Here is a 10,796-nt window from a genome sequence, read left to right as displayed (position 1 = left end):
AGGAGGTGCTGCAGGGCAGGAGTGAGGAGCATTGGCAGAGCTGTGTGTGAGGGTCTCAGTACTGGAATAGCAGGGGGTGCTGCAGGGCAGGATTGAGGTGCATTGGCAGAGCTGTGTGTGAGGGTCTCAGTACTGGAATAGCAGGAGGTGCTGCAGGGCAGGAGTGAGGTGCATTGGCAGAGCTGTATGTGAGGGTCTCAGTACTGGAATAGCAGGAGGTGCTGCAGGGCAGGAGTGAGGTGCATTGGCAGAGCTGTATGTGAGGGTCTCAGTACTGGAATAGCAGGGGGTGCTGCAGGGCAGGAGTGAGGTGCATTGGTAGAGCTGTGTGTGAGGGTCTCAGTACTGGAATAGCAGGGGGTGCTGCAGGGCAGGAGTGAGGTGCATTGGCAGAGCTGTGTGTGAGGGTCTCAGTACTGGAATAGCAGGAGGTGCTGCAGGGCAGGAGTGAGGTGCATTGGCAGAGCTGTGTGTGAGGGTCTCAGTACTGGAATAGCAGGGGGTGCTGCAGGGCAGGAGTGAGGTGCATTGGTAGAGCTGTGTGTGAGAGTCTCAGTACTGGAATAGCAGGGGGTGCTGCAGGGCGGGAGTGAGGTGCATTGGCAGAGCTGTGTGTGAGGGTCTCCGTAATGGAATAGCAGGAGGTGCTGCAGGGCAGGAGTGAGGTGCATTGGTAGAGCTGTGTGTGAGGGTCTCAGTACTGGAATAGCAGGAGGTGCTGCAGGGCAGGAGTGAGGTGCATTGGCAGAGCTGTGTGTGAGGGTCTCAGTACTGGAATAGCAGGAGGTGCTGCAGGGCAGGAGTGAGGTGCATTGGCAGAGCTGTGTGTGAGGGTCTCAGTACTGGAATAGCAGGAGGTGCTGCAGGGCAGGAGTGAGGTGCACTGGCAGAGCTGGGTGTGAGGGTCTCAGTACTGGAATAGCAGGAGGTGCTGCAGGGCAGGAGTGAGGTGCACTGGCAGAGCTGGGTGTGAGGGTCTCAGTACTGGAATAGCAGGAGGTGCTGCAGGGCAGGAGTGAGGTGCATTGGTAGAGCTGTGTGTGAGGGTCTCAGTGCTGGAATAGCAGGGGGTGCTGCAGGGCAGGAGTGAGGTGCATTGGCAGAGCTGTGTGTGAGGGTCTCAGTACTGGAATAGCAGGGGGTGCTGCAGGGCGGGAGTGAGGTGCATTGGTAGAGCTGTGTGTGAGGGTCTCAGTACTGGAATAGCAGGGGGTGCTGCAGGGCGGGAGTGAGGTGCATTGGCAGAGCTGTGTGTGAGGGTCTCAGTAATGGAATAGCAGGAGGTGCTGCAGGGCAGGAGTGAGGTGCATTGGTAGAGCTGTGTGTGAGGGTCTCAGTACTGGAATAGCAGGAGGTGCTGCAGGGCAGGAGTGAGGTGCATTGGCAGAGCTGTGTGTGAGGGTCTCAGTACTGGAATAGCAGGAGGTGCTGCAGGGCAGGAGTGAGGTGCATTGGTAGAGCTGTGTGTGAGGGTCTCAGTACTGGAATAGCAGGAGGTGCTGCAGGGCAGGAGTGAGGTGCATTGGCAGAGCTGTGTGTGAGGGTCTCAGTACTGGAATAGCAGGAGGTGCTGCAGGGCAGGAGTGAGGTGCACTGGCAGAGCTGGGTGTGAGGGTCTCAGTACTGGAATAGCAGGAGGTGCTGCAGGGCAGGAGTGAGGTGCATTGGCAGAGCTGTGTGCGAGGGTCTCAGTACTGGAATAGCAGGGGGTGCTGCAGGGCAGGAGTGAGGTGCATTGACAGAGCTGTGTGTGAGGGTCTCAGTACTGGAATAGCAGGAGGTGCTGCAGGGCAGGAGTGAGGTGCATTGGCAGAGCTGTGTGTGAGGGTCTCAGTACTGGAATAGCAGGGGGTGCTGCAGGGCAGGAGTGAGGTGCATTGGCAGAGCTGTGTGTGAGGGTCTCAGTACTGGAATAGCAGGGGGTGCTGCAGGGCAGGAGTGCGGTACATTGGCAGAGCTATGTCTGAGGGTCTCAGTACTGGAATAGCAGGGGGTGCTGCAGGGTAGGAGTGAGGTCCCCTGGCAGAAGTCTGAGCTCATGTTGGATGACTTGGGGGGGGGGGGGGGGGGTTCCATACTGGGATAGCAGGGGCCACGTTGGCAGAGACTGTGCAGTCACCACTTTTGATAATCGCCTCTCGCCTCCATGGGCATTAAAGCCCGAGGGATGAGCCCGGGTTACCCTTCTACCAGGCTCGAGGCCCCCTGCTCCCGAAGGTCCATGAAACGGTGCGACTGCCTCCTGCTGGTGAAGAAAAGCTGCGGGCATGTCTGACCGGGACCGCGAGCAAGGGGGGGGGGGGGGGGGAAACCCCAAACCCCACAAAAGGCATAGCAAGTGGGAGTAACCCAGGGCCAAAACACTGACAGGAGGAGAAAGCGAGAAGTAGGAGGCGGAGATGGGAAAATGATGAGGAAGTGGGAATTCAGAGAAGGAGAGAGGATGGGGAGGGGGGAGAGCAGGGGATGAGAGAGGTAAGCCAGGAAACAAAAGGCAGCAGTGGTGAAGCCTTGAAATCTGGAAAGAAGGGGGGGGGTGTGAATCTTTTCAGGGGGGGGGGTGAGCTTTCACGGATGCTCGTGACGTGCAGTACTGACAGGGTTTAGGGGTCATGTCTACCTTAACTTTCACAGTCATGCCAAGGGTGGGGGGGGGGGGGGGGGGGGGGGGGCGCGGGATAGGGCTTGTGTGAATTTGTTGCCCACTTAGGATTTATGGATAGGTGGGATAAAAACATTTTAAATAAATATATTATGCCCCTACATACCACTGCTGGTAATGCAGGCAATGCAGCTGCTCCCTGTTACTCAGCCCTATGGATGTCAATGGCGTCACCCTCCTAAATATTTTATTTATTTATTTATTTGCTTTTATATACTGACATTCGATCGAGATATCACGCCGGTTTACATATAAATGATTGAATAGGGCAGGTTGTGCCTTATTTTACATTGTAACATATCTCTTCCCCTCCTCATTCACCTCCATAGACTTCAATGGCGTCACCCTCCTAAATATCTCTTCCCCTCCTCATTCACCTCCATAGACTTCAATGGCGTCACCCTCCTAAATATCTCTTCCCCTCCTCATTCACCTCCATAGACTTCAATGGCGTCACCCTCAAATATCTCTTCCCCACCTCATTCACCTCCATAGACTTCAATGGCGTCACCCTCTTAAATATCTCTTCCCCACCTCATTCACCTCAATAGACTTCAATGGTGTCTCCCTCTTAAATATCTCTTCCCCACCTCATTCACCTCCATAGACTTCGATGGCGTCACCCTCTTAAATATCTCTTCCCCACCTCATTCACCTCCATAGACTTCGATGGCGTCACCCTCTTAAATATCTCTTCCCCACCTCATTCACCTCAATAGACTTCAATGGTGTCTCCCTCTTAAATATCTCTTCCCCACCTCATTCACCTCCATAGACTTCAATGGCGTCACCCTCTTAAATATCTCTTCCCCACCTCATTCACCTCCATAGACTTCAAAGGTGTCTCCCTCTTAAATATCTCTTCCCCACCTCATTCACCTCCATAGACTTCGATGGCGTCACCCTCTTAAATATCTCTTCCCCACCTCATTCACCTCCATAGACTTCGATGGCGTCACCCTCTTAAATATCTCTTCCCCTCCTCATTCACCTCCATAGACTTCGATGGTGTCACCCTCTTAAATATTTCTTCCCCTCCTCAATCACCTCCATAGACTTCGATGGCGTCACCCTCTTAAATATCTCTTCCCCACCTCATTCATCTCCATAGACTTCAATGGCGTCACCCTCTTAAATATCTCTTCCCCTCCTCATTCACCTCCATAGACTTCGATGGCGTCACCCTCTTAAATATTTCTTCCCCTCCTCATTCACCTCCATAGACTTCAATGGTGTCACCCTCTTAAATATCTCTTCCCCTCCTCATTCATCTCCATAGACTTCAATGGCGTCACCCTCAAATATCTCTTCCCCACCTCATTCACCTCCATAGACTTCAATGGCGTCACCCTCTTAAATATCTCTTCCCCACCTCATTCACCTCCATAGACTTCAATGGCGTCACCCTCTTAAATATCTCTTCCCCAACTCATTCACCTCCATAGACTTCAATGGCGTCACCCTCTTAAATATCTCTTCCCCAACTCATTCACCCCCATAGACTTCAATGGCGCCCCCCACTTAAATATCTCTTCCCCACCTCATTCACCCCCATAGACTTCAATAGACTCCCTTTTGTCTTTTATGGATTGCCCTTGAGCCTTGGAGGGGAAGGGACGTGTGATTATCGCTGCCTAGGCGACTCCTGCTGGTACACAAGGTTGTTAATGTCGCTAAGTAACTCAGCCATGCCTCCATCTTCTTCCTTTATCCCGTGCATAGAAGGGCCCTGCTTTCCAGAATGCCTTGGTGGTGAGGGCTTCAGAAGTATTAAAAAAAAAGAGAGACCCCAGATCTGACTCAGAATCCGTAATTCCAGTAGTTTACGCCACGGGGCCAGCCGCTTATCTGTTTTTGTTACATAAGAGACTGAGAATGCTGGAAAGGGAGAGAACTTTTATTAGGCCTCAAACATCTGTCCAGTCGCCTGCCTCCTTGTAAGCACACATTTTCCGGTTTCCTAAGGGGGGGAGACCGCATGCCTTCCACAGGCAGCTCTCCCCACCTCACGTCCGCCTCCACTCCCTCCTTCCACCACCACCCCCACCACCATCATCATCACCACCACCACACAACCAAGGCACACCTGTTCGGTGGAAATCACCACTCGCTCCATTCCTTTGTCCTACAGTTCAGTCCAGCCCTCCATCACCCCTCTCCCCACCCCCCACTAGTGCATGGTTAAGAAATGTAAATCGTACTTTTTTTTTTTTAAGGGGGAGATCGGAAATGATTCCTAGTTGCGTGCGAGGAGGGTTTGGGGGAGGGGGGGCTCGCGTCTCTTCTGGCATTATTTTGGTGTGCAAACCCCCCCCCCCTTCACCCCCTCCCCTCCACGCACAAGCGCAGACTTCTGTAGCAAGAGGGAGGCAGATTCCCCGCGTTTTCCATCACCAGATGTCAAGATACATTCTTTTCCCTTTGTCTTTTGTTTCCACGTTCGCCTCGAACATATTTTTTTTTCTGATTATTATTATTCAAGTGCTTTCCCTTCCATCCTATTGTTTCTGTGCCCGAAGTTTGTCTTTTATTTGGCGTTATAAAGACATTTTTCTGCGCGCGGGCGTGTGTGTGTGTGTGTGTGTGTTGTTTCCTGGCCCCCATAGGTAAACAAAGCTGTTAAAAATCAAATAAAAGAATACATATCGCAATTTTTCCAAGCGCTGCGTGAGCATTGCCTACGAGGTAGAGAAAAAAAAATGTAAAAAAATAAATAAATAAAATCAGAGCGAAGGTGGAAGCAAAGGGGAGGGGGGGGGGGGGGGGAAATGGCCTCCGCTAGGCCGAAGCCTGGGGCTCGCCTAGCTCACTGCTAGGTATCAAAAGGGTGGAGAATGCAGATGGCAGTGGGGGTGGTAAGGCAGGCTTAGGGCCTATGAAATGTGTTTCACAAAGAGACCAGAGAGGAAGAAGGTCAATTAATTCACTTTGCTGCTAAAGATTGCTGGGGCTAGATAGATTTTTTAAATTTTTTTTTTTGCCTGTGTTTTGCTTCTCTGCCACCGAGCATGGCGGATTGCAGAATGCGACGACAAGCCTGGTCTTTCAAACCTTTAGGCGGTTCCTGTGTTGTGGTTTTTTTTTATCCTGACAGGATCAGAGTCTTTACTTTTGGTGGCTGTAATTCAGTTTCCCCCCCCCGTCACCCCCTGCCCTGGGTATCCTGCCTCGGTAGATTCTCCAGCAGACGTTAGAACAGTTTTGCGACTCTGCCTTTGTCCAGACTCCGCAAACGCACTCATGCGCCTTGACACAACCCCCCCCCGTGTCTGTTAGCTTTCCACCGCAGATTCGGTGGGAACTCTCTCTTGTTTGCTTTTCAAACATTTTCCACTTTAAAAAGAAATAGAATTTTATTTAATGTCTTCTGCATCCACCCGGCTCATCCCCTTTCCAAAGATTCTCCTTCTATCCCTTTTCGGAATCTGTCCGTCTCTGTGCCTATCCACTCCATTCTGGCCTCTCCTCCTCTTCTGACGCGCCACCCTTCGTGAATCTTCCCGCTTTTCCCTCTCTCCTTGTCTCTCCCCCTTTCCCGGAGTGCTCTCTCTTCCCCCTACCTCACGTCTTTCTTTGTTCCCTCCCTCCATGCCATTTTCCTCCTCAGCCTCCCTCCATGTGTCTCCTCTCCTCCTTTCCGTGTGACCCTAACGGTAGTAAGAAGAAGCTTGCCGGAGAGACGAGAACTAATAATGGAAACCTTTTCAAGTACGTTCAAAGAAAGCCTGCGAGGGAGTCGTTTGGGCCACTAGATGACTGAGGGGTAAATGGGGTGCTCGGAGAGGGCCAGGAAATAGCAGAATTAATTCTTTGCCTCGGTCTTCACTGAGGAGAGGATATTGGGAACATTCCTGAACCTAAAACATTCCTTGATGGTGGCAATGATTCACAGCAGCTAAAACAAATCTCTGATAACAAATTGACAAACTAAGGAGTAGGAAATCACCGGGGCCAGATGGTATTTACCCCAGAGTCCTAAAAAAAAAAACCTGAAATTTGCCGGTAGTAATATGCAACCTATCATTTAGAATAGCCACAGTACCTGAGGACTGGAAGGTGGCCAATGAAACGCCAATATTTTAAAAAGGCTTCAGGGGTAAGCCAGGGAACTATAGACTGGTGAGCCTGATGTTGGTGCTGGGCAAAATGATAGAAGCAGTTCTTAAAAAGAAAAATACCATATAGATAAACGTGGCTCGATGAGGAAGAGTTAACGTGGATTTAGGAAAAGGAAGACTTGCCTTATCAATCCGTTAGATATTTTGGAGACGTAAATAAACATGTGGATAAAGGCGAGCCAGTTGCTATAGTGTATTTGGATTTTCAGAAGCCATTTGACAAAATTCTCCATGAGAAGACCCCTCAGAAGATTAAAAAGTCACGGAATAAGAGGCAGTGTCCTATTGTGGGTTGGTAACTGGTTAAAAGACAGGAAACAGAAACGGGGTTTTGCTGGAGTACCCTAGGACCTCTGTATATTCATAAATGATCCAGAAAAGGAAATGATATTATTATCAAATTTGCAAAAGACATTACATTATTCGAAGCTGTTAAAGCGGCAGTAGATGTCAAAGAACTGCAGGAGGACCTTGTGAGACCTGGAGAGACTGGGCAGCCGAATGGCAACCGAAATGCAATGTGGAGAAGCCCAAAGCGTTGCTCGTACGGGAAACAAAATCACCCCAGCTCTGGGTTACACGATGCTGGGCACTGTACTGGGAGTCGCTGCCCAGGCAGAAGGACCTTGTGCACACCAATGCTCGGTGTGCAGCGGCAGTGGTAAAAAAAAAACCATGCATACGTGGTGACGTAGTAACGATGGCAGGAAGAGGCCAGAAGAAGCAAATCTGTTGTCGGGAACCATCGGGAAAAAGAATGGAGAACAAAATAGAAAATATCATATTGCCTCTGTATTGAAGCCGTGGTGCGACCACACCTTGAATATTGCTAGGGACCTTTGTTTTCATGTTTAATTGTCTTTTACCCTGGAATTTATCGGCATTTATTACAACGAACGAGAATAATCGGTAAAAACGCGAGCCTTTTTACATTGATCTTTCTCCTGTTTAATTCGTTATCATAAACACTGGTTAAGTCGCGGAGGAAAATAAAATTAAAGCTGAAAACGAAGGTCCCTAATTATTGCGTGCAGTTCTGATCTCCCCATCTCGAAAAAAAAAAAAAAAGAGACACACAGCAGGACTAGAAAGGACTGTAGAGGAGGGCGACAAGGAGAAGGTACATCTCTCCTGTGACGAGAGAGGCTACGCAGGCGAAGGCTGTTCAGCTTGGAAAAGAGACCGGCTGAGAGGGGAGACACCTGTGTGGGGTGGAACGGGGTAAATAAAGGAGGATTATTTGCCCTTTCAAACAATGCTAAAACAAGAGGACTCTCCAAGAAACCAACAACCAGCAGATGTGTAAAGCGAATCGTAGAAAGTGCTTGGTCACTCGGCGCGCTATGAAGCCGTTGAATCTGATGCTGAGGATGTGGTGAAAGCGACAGCATAGCGGGGTTTGAAGGAGGCTTGGAGAAGTTCCTGGAGGAAGAGCCCATAAAACATTATTAGCCGCTATCAGAGACAGGATGCTGGGCTCAATGGATCTTTGTCCAGTCCAGCAGGGAAATTCTTAAGATCAGCCCCTCAACCTCCCATCATACATCCTCTCTCTCTCCATTCGTTTCCTCTCTTCCTCCTCCCTCCTTTCATGTCTTCCCTCTCTACTGTCCTCTGACCACATCCCCTCTCTTCTTCCTCCATTCCTCCTTCTGTCTTACCCCCCCCCCCCCCATCGGCATGACAAGCAACCCAACTTCGGCCCCGCCCAAATTCCCTCCCACCCGGTGGCCACCAGAGCCGCAAATCTTCCGGGAGATCCAGACGCAGTGGTGGCATGTGTGATGATGATGATGGGGGGGGGGGGGGGGCAGTAGATATGGTATTTGTTGTGGTTCTGCAGCAACGGGTGGATTTTGCAACAGTTGGGTGACAATATGAAGGCCTCCCATCTAGAGAGAAGGTAGTGAGGTCATCGGGAGGTGCCAAGAGGAGACTAAGCAAAGCGTCATTGAGAGCAGAAGCGAGGTGACTGAAGTTGGATGGGGAAGGGCCATCGCCTCGGGGACAGGAAGTAGAGGAAGTTGAGGAGTGGGGAGGGGAAGAGGGGGATACATTGGTAAACCCTTCAACCTCTCAAGGGTTGACCCCCCCCCCCCTCCCCGCAGTCTGGCGCATTTTACGGTAACTCATCCTGATGATGATTAGTAAGATTTAATCTGATCAACATTGCTCAGCAGTGGGTTAAAGAAGAAAATTACTTCTCGGAGAAATGATCTGAACGTCTCCCCCCGGGATTATTATCTAGGGGCAACAATAACAGAACTTTGGTTTACTTCAAACGAACACACAAAATTAAAATTTTCATCTTTTTTTTTCCCCCCTCTTTCTTTGCTTTTAGGTTGTTTTTCCTTTATTTTTTACTCTATTTATTTTTCCAGTTCTCTTCCTTATCTTGGTTTTTTTTTTTTACATAATTTATTTTTTTATTTCGTGTTTCATTTACAAAAAAAAAAAAAAATGGAAACGGAAACCAGGAAGATGGAACTAACGTGGACTATGACATTAGAATATTATTTATTTTTGTAAGAGGTATCGTTTTCCTCTTATCTTGTATTTTCTTCATTTTTTCTTCATTTGTTTTTCTTTTATTTTTTGTCTTTCCTCTTTCCTTCCCCCTCTCTCTTTCCTTTCCAGTGTTTTTATGTTTTCTTTTTTCTTTTATTCTTTCTTAATGCCTCTTTTTTCCTTTACTTTCCTTGTCTCAATTTCTGCAGTTTTATTTTCCCTTCCTTTTTCTTCCCTTATTTCTTTTTATCTTTTTTTTCTTGTCTTTTTATCTTTTGTTCTTTTTTTTTTCTTTCCTTTTGGCTTCTGTTTCTTCTTTCCTTCACTTCTTTTTTTTCTGGCCTTTTCTCTTTTTCTCTCTTTCTTCATTTTCCTGTTTTTTTTCATTCATACTTCTTCTTCCTTGTCTTTCTCTGCTTTCCTTAATTTCCTTTTCTTGCCTTATGTGCTCTTCTTTCTTTCATCCGTTTCTTTATCTCATCTTTCTCTATTTTTATTTATTTTGCTTTTCTATTGTCTCTTGTCTTTTCTTCTTCTTCGTGTCTTTTATTTCTTTTTTTTATCTTCCCTTCACTCTTTTTTTCCTCTTTTCTTTTCTTTTCTTCTCTTAGTTTTCTTTTTAGGATTTTCTTCCATTTTCCTTCCTCGCCTGTTGGGCATCTCATGCCCTTTAAAATTGTAGTACCTTAGAATGGAAATTTGGATAAGAGGCTGAGAAACGGAGGAGGATGGGAGAAAGGGGGAAGAAAAGAAATGTATCATCATTTGTCCATCTCATTAAAACAAAAACAGAAAGAAAAAAAGTCAAAGATATATAGAGAACGAGAATTACTGAGCTCTGAGAATATACCGAGAAACCAGACGCCTCACATCCTTCCTTCCTCTTGACTCTTTCCTCCTCTGGGATTCATCCTGCGCCTTAACCTATAAATTGCTCTCTCTATCCCCTGCCATCTCTCCTTCTCATTCTCCGCCTTGTCCCCCTTTTTTTTTTTTTGCTTGAAAGGACAGAGGAAGTTCAGGGAAGGGCTCTACCGAAATGACGCAGAGCCTGCAGCCCAAACCGAGGCACTAAAAAAAAAAAAAAAAAAAATGTGCGCGCCGGAGAAAAAAAAAAAAAAAGAAGGGACATGACGGGAGCTTTCAAATAATGCATCAGGCTTCAGTAAAGTGCAGGAAGGTGCCGAGAGGTTTGGGAACAAGGAAGGGGTTCAGGAGACGAAGTTCTCTGAAGAGAAACTCTGGGAAAACATGATGGGGGGGGGGAAACCCCTTTTACTGGGACGGGGTGAGGGTTGGGAAAACTAAAACCAGTGAACGGGTTCGAAGATGCTTAGGCTTGATCCGGAGGGCGGTGAGGAAAAGCAGGGAGGAAGAGGTTGGGTGGAAAGCAATTGGAGAGGGAGAGAGGGGGTAACCTCGGTATATTGGCTCAGCCATGGAGAACGTATACATTGCTCGTGTAACGCAGAATTGGAGGGACGACTTGGGCAAGACTTGGCCGAGGT

The sequence above is a fragment of the Rhinatrema bivittatum genome, chromosome 19 (assembly GCF_901001135.1).
Source record: "Rhinatrema bivittatum chromosome 19, aRhiBiv1.1, whole genome shotgun sequence".
In the NCBI taxonomy this organism is placed as follows: Eukaryota; Metazoa; Chordata; class Amphibia; order Gymnophiona; family Rhinatrematidae; genus Rhinatrema; species Rhinatrema bivittatum.
This window is presented reverse-complemented; position numbering follows the sequence as displayed.